Below are 12,164 nucleotides of genomic sequence, written 5' to 3'. Positions count from 1 at the left end.
GTAGTGCTGGGAAGACGGATGTGGGAAAAAAGGATAAGCAAGTGAGTTTTATTGAAGTGATAAAGGAAAACACAGTGGAAGCTAAACAAACTGCAGAAGAATATACAACCTAATCAGGGGTTGGTTGAGAAGGAAGTGCCAGATCTCTTGAAAGAATTTACTTGTATGGGTAAGGTTTACTCATTATGCCAGGACAAGTAGGTAAATAAATTAAGATTTTAAGAGATACGGGAGCAAGTCAATCTTTTATGATGAGAAATAAGTAGATATGTAATTCAGAAGGAATATTGCCTGAAAAAGTGGTAATATGTAGAATTCATAGCGAGAAGAGCAATGTTGCATGATATAAAATGACATTGGAGAGTCCAGTGAAAATTGATGAAATTGTGCTAGGAATAATAGAGAAATTCTCAGTTCCTTAAATGCAATTTATCTTTGGTAATGATACAGCTGGATCATAGGTATGAATTATGCCACTGTAGTTAAAAAACCAGTGGAAAATCAGGCAACTGAAGTATAGCAAATACTATATCCTGGGACTTTTCCTGACTGCGTGGCAGCAAGTCACAAGTGGAAGTAGGAACAGAAATCAAAGAATAAAGACAAGGAAGTTGAAGTTTAATTATCTGAGTCTATGTTTGATCAAATGGTTGAGAAAAAAACAAGAACAGGTGGACAGCAAAGTAGATATTTTTATGGAAGAGAAATGACCTGAATTATAATGGGCAGATGAAAATCTAAGTAGTTGTATCAAAAAGCATATACAGAAGAAAAATCTGAATGTTACTAGCTTAAAACTGAAATCTTGATGACGATTAGGAGTCCATCACATATTCAGGTGGATGAGAAATGGGCAGAAGCTCATCAAGTTATATTACTGGTGGTTTATAGGAAGGAGGCATTGTGGCTAGCACATGAATTACCAGTAGGATGTCACTTGGGAGTAAGGAAATTCAAACCAAAATACAAAAACATTTTTATTGGCTTGCACTGCAAAAGTCCAGATGTGCCATAGGTGACTGGTAAGTGGAAAACGTTAGTTAGTGATAAAACCAGCACTCTTAATACCCATTCCCTCACTTGAGGAACTTATTTCAAGAGTTTTGATTGATTGTTTAGAACCTCAACCTAAAACAAAAAGTGGGAATCAGTATTTATTGACCATAATAGATGTATCTAATGGATTTCCAGAGGCCATTCCATAATGCAGTATCACAGCTAAAAGGATTGTAGAAGAGTTACTCAATATTTTCCTCGATGAGGACTACCTATAGAAATACAATTGGATCATGTGTCCAACTTTATATCAACATTATTCAGGGAAGTTATGGATAGCTTAGGAATGAAACCATTTAAATCCAATCCTTGTAGAATTGCAAGGAGCATTGCAATGGTGGCATTGAACTTTAAAAATCATGTTGAGGGCCTAGCATCAAGAGTATTCAGAAGATTAGGATAACAAAATTAAATTTTTTACTTTTTGCACCAAATGTATCAGCTAAATTAAGTCCATCTGAATTACATTTTGGGCATAAAGTAAGAAGGCCATTGAAATTTATTAAGGAGAAATTGGTGAGCCAGTGTTCAGAAACCACACATTTGGACTATGTGTCAACTTTTAGGGAAAGATTAAATACATGAGGTGAGTTGGCTAGACAGCATTTAAAAGACTCACAGTACATGATAAACAGGAGACAGACAAGAAATCAAAAAATTGTAATTTTATTAGTAGAGATTAAGTATTAGCAAGTTTTGAGAAGATTTGTGCTCAGGTTGAGGTTCTGGATGTAGGCTTGCTCACTGAGCTAGAAGTATTGTTTTCAGATGATTCATCACCATACTAGGTAACATTTTCAGTGAACCTCCGGATGAAGCACTAGTGGTGTAGCCCGCTTTCTATTTATGTGTTTGGGTTTCCTTGGGTTGGTGATGTCATTTCCTGTTCTTTTACTCAGAGGGTGTTAAATGGGATCCAAGTCAATGTATTTGTTGATAGAGTTCCGGTTGGAATGCCATGCTTCTAGGAACTCTTATGCGTGTCTTTGTTTGGCTTGTCCTCGGATGGATGGGTTGTCCCAGTCGAAGTGATGTCCCTCCTCATCCGTATGTGAGGATACTACTGAGAGTGGGTCATGTCTTTTGTGGTTAGTTGATGCTCATGTATCCTGCTTGTTACATTCCAACCAGAACTCTTTCAACAAACACATTGTCTTGGATTCAATTTACCACCCCCTGAGAAAAAGAAGCGTACATGACATCACCATAGGAAATTATGTCACCACAGGAAATGGCATCACCAACTCAAGGAAACACAAAGACCTAAATAGAAAGCAGGCTACACCACTAGTGCTTCACCCAGAGGCTAACTGAAGATGTTACCTGGTATGGTGATGAAATGTCTGAAAGCGAACCTTACAGCTCAGTGAGCAAACCTATATCCAGAACCTCAACCTGAGCTACAAATCTTCTCAAAACACACTAACACCTATGGGTGCAATACGCTTAAACTGGCCCAAAAATGGGAAACCAATGCCATTCGACAGAATGCCACCTACAAACAGCTGTATATCCTGCATGACTGCCGAAGGAGTCAGGTACTGCCCAAATGTCTTAAATACAAACCTCCCCTTAACACCCCAATTGACAAAAAGATAGCAGAGCAAAACGGCTGCAGAATGCTGAGAGAAATGATTAATGAAGCCCACAACAGACTCTATAAATACAACCAGGAAAGTTTGCGCCAAAAATCTTTACTCACTAATGCAACAGATCATGACTGGACAGACACAGTACAACAAACCATAGACATTAGACAGCAACAAACACAGAAAATGAAAAAAAACTTGACCTGCAGAAAAAAAACTAGACAAACCTACACAAAACAACAGCACTGACCGACAGAAGCATGGATAAAACTCATCTGACTGACCCTTAATAGACACTGAAAAAGCCGTCTTAGTAAGAGGATTAAATTACAACTTCCAGGATGCGGACAAGAAAGATTTCTTAGCAGCATTAGAAACAGCACTGAAAAACAAGCAACTCACAGAAGAAACCCAGCAAACCATCAGACAGACAGTCGTACCAACATTAACCAAGAAAAAGGAAGGAAACACAATCAATACACAAGAAAAGAAAGCACTGCAAAGACTAAAAAAAAATGCTATCCTACCTGCAGACAAAGGATGCTTGGCAGTCATTTTATATCAAAGAACCAAGAAAAAGGAAGGAAACACAATCAATACACAAGAAAAGAAAGCACTGCAAAGACTAAAAAAACAATGCTATCCTACCTGCAGACAAAGGATGCTTGGCAGTCATTTTATATCAAAGGGACTACATTGAAAAACGAACGCACTATTTGCAGATACTAACACTTACCAACAAGTGGTGATAGACCCAACCCCACAACTGGAGAACCAAATCTCAGCCCTACTCAAACAACTTCAGAAATATGGAGAAATAAATAAGATCAACTTCCAAAAAATGAAACCAGATGGATCCAACACACCGCACTTCTATGGATTACCCAAAATTCACAAGCCAGGAGCCTGCTCAGACTCATAGTCTTGCTGCCTGGAATACCAACTTACAGATTGACCAAGGAGCTACACCAAAGACTAAAACATTTAGTAGAAGGCTCATGCCACTCCATTCACTCCACCCAAGAATTCCTGAAGACCATCAAAGACACCAAGATAGAAGAGGATGAAATTATGGTCTCCTCTAATGTAACAGCCCTGTTCACATCTATCAACATCAACCTGGCCAAAGAAACACTGACTACACTATTAGAAGAACCAAAAACACATACACCAATCATCACCAACTTCATTAGCAAGTGCAATATTGTCAAGCTAGTGGACCTATGCCTTATCACCCACTTCATCTTCAACAACAAAATTTACAGACTAACCAACAGAACACCCATTGGATTTCCAATATTAGGGTTCTTAGCAGAGGAAGTAATGCAGAGACTCGAACAAACAGCTCTGCCAACCATCCAGCCAAACTTTGAGTCTGCTACATAGATGATACCTTAATTGAATTGAATTGAAATGAATTTATTCTCACGTGTACCAAGGCACAGTGAAAAGCTTTGTCTTGCGAGCAATACAGGCAGATCACATAGTTAAGTAGCATAGATAAGTAAATAATAAGTAAACCGTGGCAAAAACAAAAATAAAACAGGCACAGGAGAATGTTAAGAGTTTCTGAGTCCATTCAGTATTCTAACAATAGTAGGGTAGAAACTGTTGCAAAACTGGCTGGTGCATGTGTTCAGGCATCTGTACCTTCTCCCCAATGGTAGAAGTTGTAGGAAAACATTGCCAAGGTGGGATGTATCTTTGAGAATGCTGGTGGTCTTTCCATGAAAGCAGGCCTCGTAGATGGATTCTATAGATGGGAGGTTGGCCTTTGTGATTGTCCGGGCCAAGTTCACTACTCTGTTACCATCTCCGATCTTGAATGGTACAATTGCCATACCAGGTAGTGATATATCCAGACAGAATGCTTTCGATGGCGCACTTATAAAAGTTGGCAAGAGTATTTACCATCATGCCAAATCTTCTCTGCTGCCTGTGGAAGAAGAGAGGTTGTTGAGCCTTTGTAACTAGTGCGTCCACATGAAGAGTCCAAGAAAGCTTGGTGTGGATGACCACTCCCAGGAGCTTGACATTCTCCACTCATTCCACCTCAGTGCTGTTAATGTGTAGGGGGGGAAGAGTAACATCCCACCGAAAGTCAATAATGAGTTCCTTGGCATTGAGAGCTAGGTTGTTATCAGTGCACCATTTGTCATCACTAAACAAAACAAATTAAAGAAAATCTTAAAGACCATCAATAATACCCTTACTGGCATAAAATTCACTAAAGAGGAGGAAAACAACAACAAACTGCCATTCCTAGATGTCACAGTAGAGCGAACAGCCAATGGGGAACTTCAAACCAGCGACTCCAAGAAAACAACACAAATGGACCAAATATTGAACGACAGAAGCAATCATCCCAACACCCACAAATGAAGCTGCATTAGAACATTATGTCAACGAGGCATCACACACTGCAGCACAGAGGAACTATGCAGAGAGAGGAAAATCACCTATACAGTGTATTCAAAAAGAACAGGTATCCAATGAACACAGTCTGACGATTTCTCGGCAACAAACCCAAATAAGCAAACAAAACACGTCCAAAAGCCCTAGCCACTCTCCCCTACATCAAAGACATCTTGGAAATGACTGCCAGACTACTCAGACCCCTGGGCATCATGGTAGCCCACAAACCCACCAACACACTAAAACAGCAGCTAATAAACTTGAAAGATCCTATACAGACAACAAGCAAAACTAATGTCATTTACAAAATACCCTGCAAGGACTGTAACAAACACTACATTGGATAAACAGGCAGAAAACTAGCCACCAGGATACATGAACATCAACTAGCCACAAAAAGACATGACCCACTCTCACTCATATCCTTACATATGGATGAGAAAGGAAACCACTTCGACTGGGACATCCATCCATCCGAGGACAAGCTAAAAAGAGACATGCACAAGAATTCCGAGAAGTATGGCATTCCAAATGGAACTCTATCAACAAATACGTTGGATCCCATTTACCACCCCCTGAGTAAAAGAACAGGAAAGGACATCACCATAGGAAATGATGTCACCACAGGAAATGACATTACCAACTCAAGGAAACTGAAACACATAAATAGAAAGCAGGCTACACCAACAGTGCTTCATCCAGAGGCTCACTGGAGATGTTACCTAGCATGACGGCGAAATGTCTGAAAATGAACCTTCCAGATCAGCGAGCAAACCTACATCCATTAATTGTTAGTGTTACTCTCAGTGGTATAAGTGAACCTTTAAAAGTAAGGTTTAATGAGCCTTATCAAATCAAAAAGAAATTAAATGAGGTGAATTATTTGATAGGAACTCCAGACAAAAAGAAATCTCACAGAGTGTGTTATGGGAATACGTTTGAAAGGTATTTTGACAAGGAAGGAAAGCAGGAGGAGAATGTGTTACTAGTTACAACACAGAGGGAAGAACCAAGTTTAGAGGATTGTGAATTGGACATTCCTCAAATTAAATTGGACAATGAAGAAGTTCTCAAACAGTTGGATAAACTATTGACGAAAATCAAAGTGAACTCAAAGAGTTATTACAATTACATATGGAGATATGTGGGAATTAGTTGGGAAGTTCAAATCTGATTATGCATAATGTAGATATAGGAAATTCTGTTCCAAGTAAACAACATTCTTATGAATTTAACCCTCAAACAGCAATTGAAGGCATACTCAAAGACAATATAATCAAAAATGTGTTGAGAATGGAGCTCACTAATAGTAATGCTATTAAAACCAAATGGTACCTAATTCTTATGTGTGGACTATTGCAAAGCCAATGCAGTTACAAAATCTGATTCATATCCTATTCCATGTTTGGAAGACTGTGTTGAGAGGTAGGGACAAGCAAGTTATATTTTAAATTTAAACTTAAACTTTGTTCCTTTATCTTTTATTCCCAAAGGCAAAACAAAATCAGCTTTTGTGACACCAAAAGGACTGTACCACTTTAAAGCCATGCCATTTGGTACAAAAAATGTGTCATCCGCATTTCAAAGACTAACCATTAGCCATTTCCCAATTATATAGTGTACATCAACAATATGGTGATTTTTCAGTTACACGTGGAAGGAACATTTGGAGCATCTATCGGAATTGCATGTGAGACAATCTATTTCACTGAATTTGTCTTTGCCAAGGGTGTGATTATGGGATGTTATTATATAGGAACAGTTAATGAGTAGTTTATTATTTTGTTAAGTATTTAAATAGAGTTACAGTTAAGCCAATTCTTTTATTTTGTCTCTATTTTAACTATAGCGTATGAATAAAGTGTGTTTTGCTTCAAGCCTGATGATTTAATCAATTGAATTGCATCCGAAATGCAATGGCTGGCACTTGTCTTTAAAATAAGAAAAGTTAGGTTTCAGGCTATCTTTTTGAGATGATTTGAGGGGGTTTGGTCCTGTCCATAACATAACTGTTCAGTGCCTGGCTGCTCATCAAAGCCAGTGTGAAGGAAGATTGAACTCAATATTTTGGCCATGCTTTTGCTTCAATCACAATCAGGCAACAAATGGTCATAGCAATCAGTGTTTCCAGACCTTGTACATTTTTATCCATGAACTGTGTGGGTGAAATTAGGCCTGCACAATGGTGGTGTTTGACAATTTTATATCAGAGTGACATTTGCCTGGAAAGAGACTATCAACTTCATGAAATGGTTGCAGCACAGAAGAAAGCCATTTGGCCCATTGTGTCCTATGCAAGCTTTCTGCAAGAGCAACTCAGCTAGTCGCATTCTCTGTCCATAGCTCTGCCAGGTCTTCGTATACAATACAATATAACACAAAACAGCACAGGAACATGCCCTTTAATCCACCAAGCCAGTGCCAATTCCTAATTCTTATTTAGACCTGCTACTTATTACCCATGCATGGTATGTAACCCTCTGTTCGCATCCCAGTGCATTCCAAACACCCACCACCCTCTGGGTGCAAATATTACCCGGACTTCTCCCCTAAACTTTCCTCCTCTCATCTTGAACCTGTGTCTCTTGCAGTTGACCCTTCCACTCTGGGAAAATGCCTCTGGCTGTCCATCATATCTATGCCTCTCATAATTTTGTAGACCCCTGTCAGTTCGTCCCTCAGCCTCCATCTTTCCAGTGAAAAAAATCCGAGTTTATCCAACCTCTTCACATAACTAAAACTCTCCAGACCAGGCAGCACCTTGGTAAACCTTTTGTGCACCCTCTCAAAAGCATCCACATCCTTCTGGTTGTGTGGCAACCAGAATTGCACTCAATATTCCAAATGTGGCCTAAATAAACTTTTGCACAGCTGTCATATAACTTGCCAACTTTTATGTTTAATACCCAGGCCAATGAAAGCAAGTGTGCTATATGTCTTCTTAACCACCTTACCCACGGTGTTAGATCCACTTTCAGGGATCTGTGGGTAATATTCTTTCTCTGATGGATAGAGCTAGGTAGGGAGTAGATATTATTTAATTTGGGGAAATGTTCACATTGTGTTTTTGGTAAGAAATATTGTGTTAATAAAATTGAGCTGAACCACAAACCAAATTCTATATCCCCTTGTCTATCTCACTGACATTAGCATTTTAATACATAAACTGGTCAAAGTATTTAAAGCACAGATATTTTGAGAGCAATATTTCCCTATTCTAATAAAGTGAAAAAAAAGTTGCAGTCGTCATTTTGTAGAAAAAGATCTTGTCAACTTAAATCTTGCAAAGAAGGAAATAAATTGATCCAGAATTGCTGGGACCTGCATATCTAATCTGCATTCTACTAATGTAGTATGTCAGTGCTATTGTGAGTATAAAAGATTAATTACAGCAATTTGATTTAAAATTGAAAATATGCATATCTCTATCATCTAAACACAATTTGAAAAGAATATTAGTTTGTGACAGATCAGACTGTTGCGTGTTCTCTAAATTTTCTCTGTGACAGAATGTTTCTATTCATGATGAACAAGCCCTGTTCTTGCTGATTATTTTCTTAGTACATGAACAACTCTCTGATCATAATATTGGCAGTAATTGCTCTAACATTTATTTGAAAGGACCAAGCCAAAGTGCATAACGACAATGACTTCTCTCACAGATGTACTGGGATGGCAGATGTGGGACAATTACTTCCGATTTTGTTCGGCTTCTTTCTACATTTGGGGTTTTTGTGTGCCATAAGTCTCAATTAGAAGAAATGATACACTAGTAGCCCTGAGTTGTACTTGTTTAAATAGCTTCATGTTGGTTTACTTTCTGGCTTCTCCAGAAACACAAAGAAGGGCAATTTGACTCACTAAAGGAGTGAGACTCACTATGGCTGTGGGGGTCAAAAATTTAATTTGCTCTTTGGGGTCATCATATGGGGGCTAGAAATAATTTTTTTATTGTTTTTTCTGATCCTGTCTGACCCTAGATAATGCCATCCATTTTTTTTTCTGTGTTATTATTGTGTCTATAGTGTTTTCATTGAGTGTTGCATTTGCAACACCAAAAACTGACTATTTCCTATCTGTCCTGTATGGGTAACCAGCCTGAGAAGAATACAGACTGAGGATTAAAATCTCTTTAACGTCATATTATAAAATTCTCACTCAAAGTTAAAGCCGGGAGCTTTTGTCTCTTTAAATAACTTTTTTATTGCAATGACTCACCTGAAATGTTTTTGCTTGCTTTTATTATTGTATTCATTTTACACTCCTAAGTATTTAATGTGTTTGGTGTATACATCTCTAACTTTAATTCTGTGCTCACTCAATAAATCTCAAAAGGAACCAAACAGGTAACAGTTATCAACAAGTGAATTTGTTTTCTGAAACTAGTGCTTACATAAGAAAATCCAATAAACAATCACAAACTATTACAAAGCTGATTATTACAAAAAAGAGTGGCTAAAGCGAATGTTAGTCCTTTAGAGGATAAGAAGGGGCATTAAGTTATGGGATATGGCTGAGGCATTGAACAGGTATTTTAGATTAGATTACTTACAGTGTGGAAACAGGCCCTTTGGCCCAACAAGTCCATACCGACCCTCCGAAGAGCAACCCACCCAGACCCATTCCCCTACACCTAACTCTACGGGCAATTTAGCATGGCCAGTTCACCTGACCTGCATATCTTTGGACTGTGGGAGGAAACCAGAGCACCCGGAGGAAACCTACGCAGACACAGACAGTTGCCCAAGGCAGGAATTGAACCTGGGTCTCTAGCGCTGTGAGGCAGCAGTGCTAACCACCGTGCCACCGTATCGTATTCACAGTGAACGACACTATTAACATGCCAAGAATTGACAAAGAGATGAAGGTAGGTGAGGACCTGGAAACAATCATTTTTACAGAAGAAGTAGTGTTAGGAAAGCTAATGGAGGGAGAAATAGCAAATGCACTTGTGGTAATTTTCCAAAATTCACTCGACTCTGGGGCAGTCCCAGCAGATTGGAAAACAGCAAGTGTGACGCCACTGTTTAAAAAAGGAGATAGACAAAAGATGCGAATTTTGGATTGATTAGTTTAACCCCTGTAGTGGGGAAGATGTTTGAGTCTATTATCAAGGAAGAAATAGCAAGGCATCTAAATAGAAATTGTCCTATTTGACAGCATGAGTTGATGAAGAGCAGGTTATGCTTAACAAATGTTTTGGAATTCTATAAAGACATTACGAGCAAGGTGGATAACGGAGATCCAATGGATGTGGTCTACCTAGATTTCCAAAAGGCCTTTGACAAGGTGCCACACAAAAGGCTACTGCATAAGATAAAGATGCATGGTGTCACAGGTAAAGCATGGATAGAGGATTGATTGACTAACAGGAAGCAAAGAATGAGGATAAATAAGTGCTCTTCTGGTTGGCAATCAGTAATTAGTAGTGTGCCTCAGAGATTAGTATTGTGACTGCAATTATTCACAATTTATGTAGATGACTTGGAGTTGGGGACCACGTGTCGTGTGTCAGAGTTTGCAGAAGACACTAAGATGAGTGGCAGAGCAAAGTGTCAGCGGACTGTGTAACATTGCAGAGCAACATAGATGCTTTAAGTGAGTGGGCAAAGGTCTGGCAGATGGAATACAATGTTAATATATATGAAGTCATCTATTTTGGTAGGTGTAACAGTAAAAAGTTAATGATAAAAGGTTACAGCATGCTGCTTTGCAGAGGGACCTAGGTGTCCTTGTGCATGAATCACTGAAGGTTGGTCTGCAGGTACAACGGGTAATTAGGAAGGCAAATTGAATTTTGTCCTTCATTGCCAAAGAGATTGAGTTTAAAAGCAAGGGAGTTACATTGCAGCTGTGCAGGGTGCTGGTGAGGCCACATCTGGAGTACTGTGTGCAGTTCTGGTCTCCTTACTTGAGAAAGGATGTACTGGCACTAGAGGGAGTGCAGCGGAGGTTCACAAGGTTGATTCCGGAGTTGAGGGGCTTGGCTTATGAGGAGAGATTGAGTAGACTGGGATTATATTCACTGGAATTTAGAAGAATAAGGGGGGGATCTTATAGAAACATAAATTTATGAGGGGAATAGACAAGGTAGAAGTAGAGAGGATGTTTCCACTGGCAGGTGAAAGTAGGGCAAGAAGGCATTGCCTCAAGATTAGTGGAAGCAGGTTTAGAACTGAACTGAGAAGGAACTTCTTCACCCAGCGGGTTGTAAATCTATGGAATTCCTTGCCCAGTGAAGTAGCTGACACTACTTCAATAAATCAATAATCATAAATGTTTTAAAGCTAAGACTGATTTTTTTGAACAATGAAGGAATTAAGGGATACAGTGAGAGCGCAGATAGGTAGAGCTGAATTCACAATATGATCAGCCATGACCTTATTGAATGGCAGAGCAGGCTCGAAGGACCAGACAGCTTACTCCTGCTCCTAGTTCTTATGCTCTTATGTAAATCTGACATAAACACCTGAAATACGAAATCAAGGCAAAATTGCATTGTGCATGGTCTCCTTTCAAATAAATATTAGAGCAAATACTGCCAGTATCATGTTCAGAAGAAAAGTCGCTGTCACAAAACATTGACTTTGTTTTCTTTCCACAGATACTGACAGACCTGCTGAGTTTCTCAAGCAATTTCCATTTTCATTTCATATTTTTGGTTACTTTAATCCATATTTTATCGCAAACGTTTGTCATGACAACTCCAGTTATGCCGTGCATGAACCCTCATCTTCTTTTATTACAAAAAGATATGTAGGTTAGGTCGGAAAGTAAGTTGTGAAAAGGTCATAAGAAGTCTGCAAATGGACATTGATTAAATAAATGGTTAGATTAAATCATGGCCAAATTATTGCCAAATTAACTTTATGGCGGAAAAATGTGAAGTTGTCTACTTTTGCAGAAAAATCTAAAAAAGCAGCATAGTATTAGAATGGAGTGAGGTTTTAGCACTTTATGGTGCAGAAAGATCTGGGTCTCTTGGTACATGAATTCTAAATAATTAGTTTGCTGTTACAGGAGATGATTAGAAAAACAAATTGTTTAGAACAATGAGAATAGATTATAAAAGTAAAGATGTACTGATATGGTTATACAATGCAT

Source organism: Chiloscyllium plagiosum, chromosome 19, assembly GCF_004010195.1.
Source record: "Chiloscyllium plagiosum isolate BGI_BamShark_2017 chromosome 19, ASM401019v2, whole genome shotgun sequence".
Classification (NCBI taxonomy): domain Eukaryota; kingdom Metazoa; phylum Chordata; class Chondrichthyes; order Orectolobiformes; family Hemiscylliidae; genus Chiloscyllium; species Chiloscyllium plagiosum.
Note: the sequence above shows the minus strand (reverse complement) of the source record.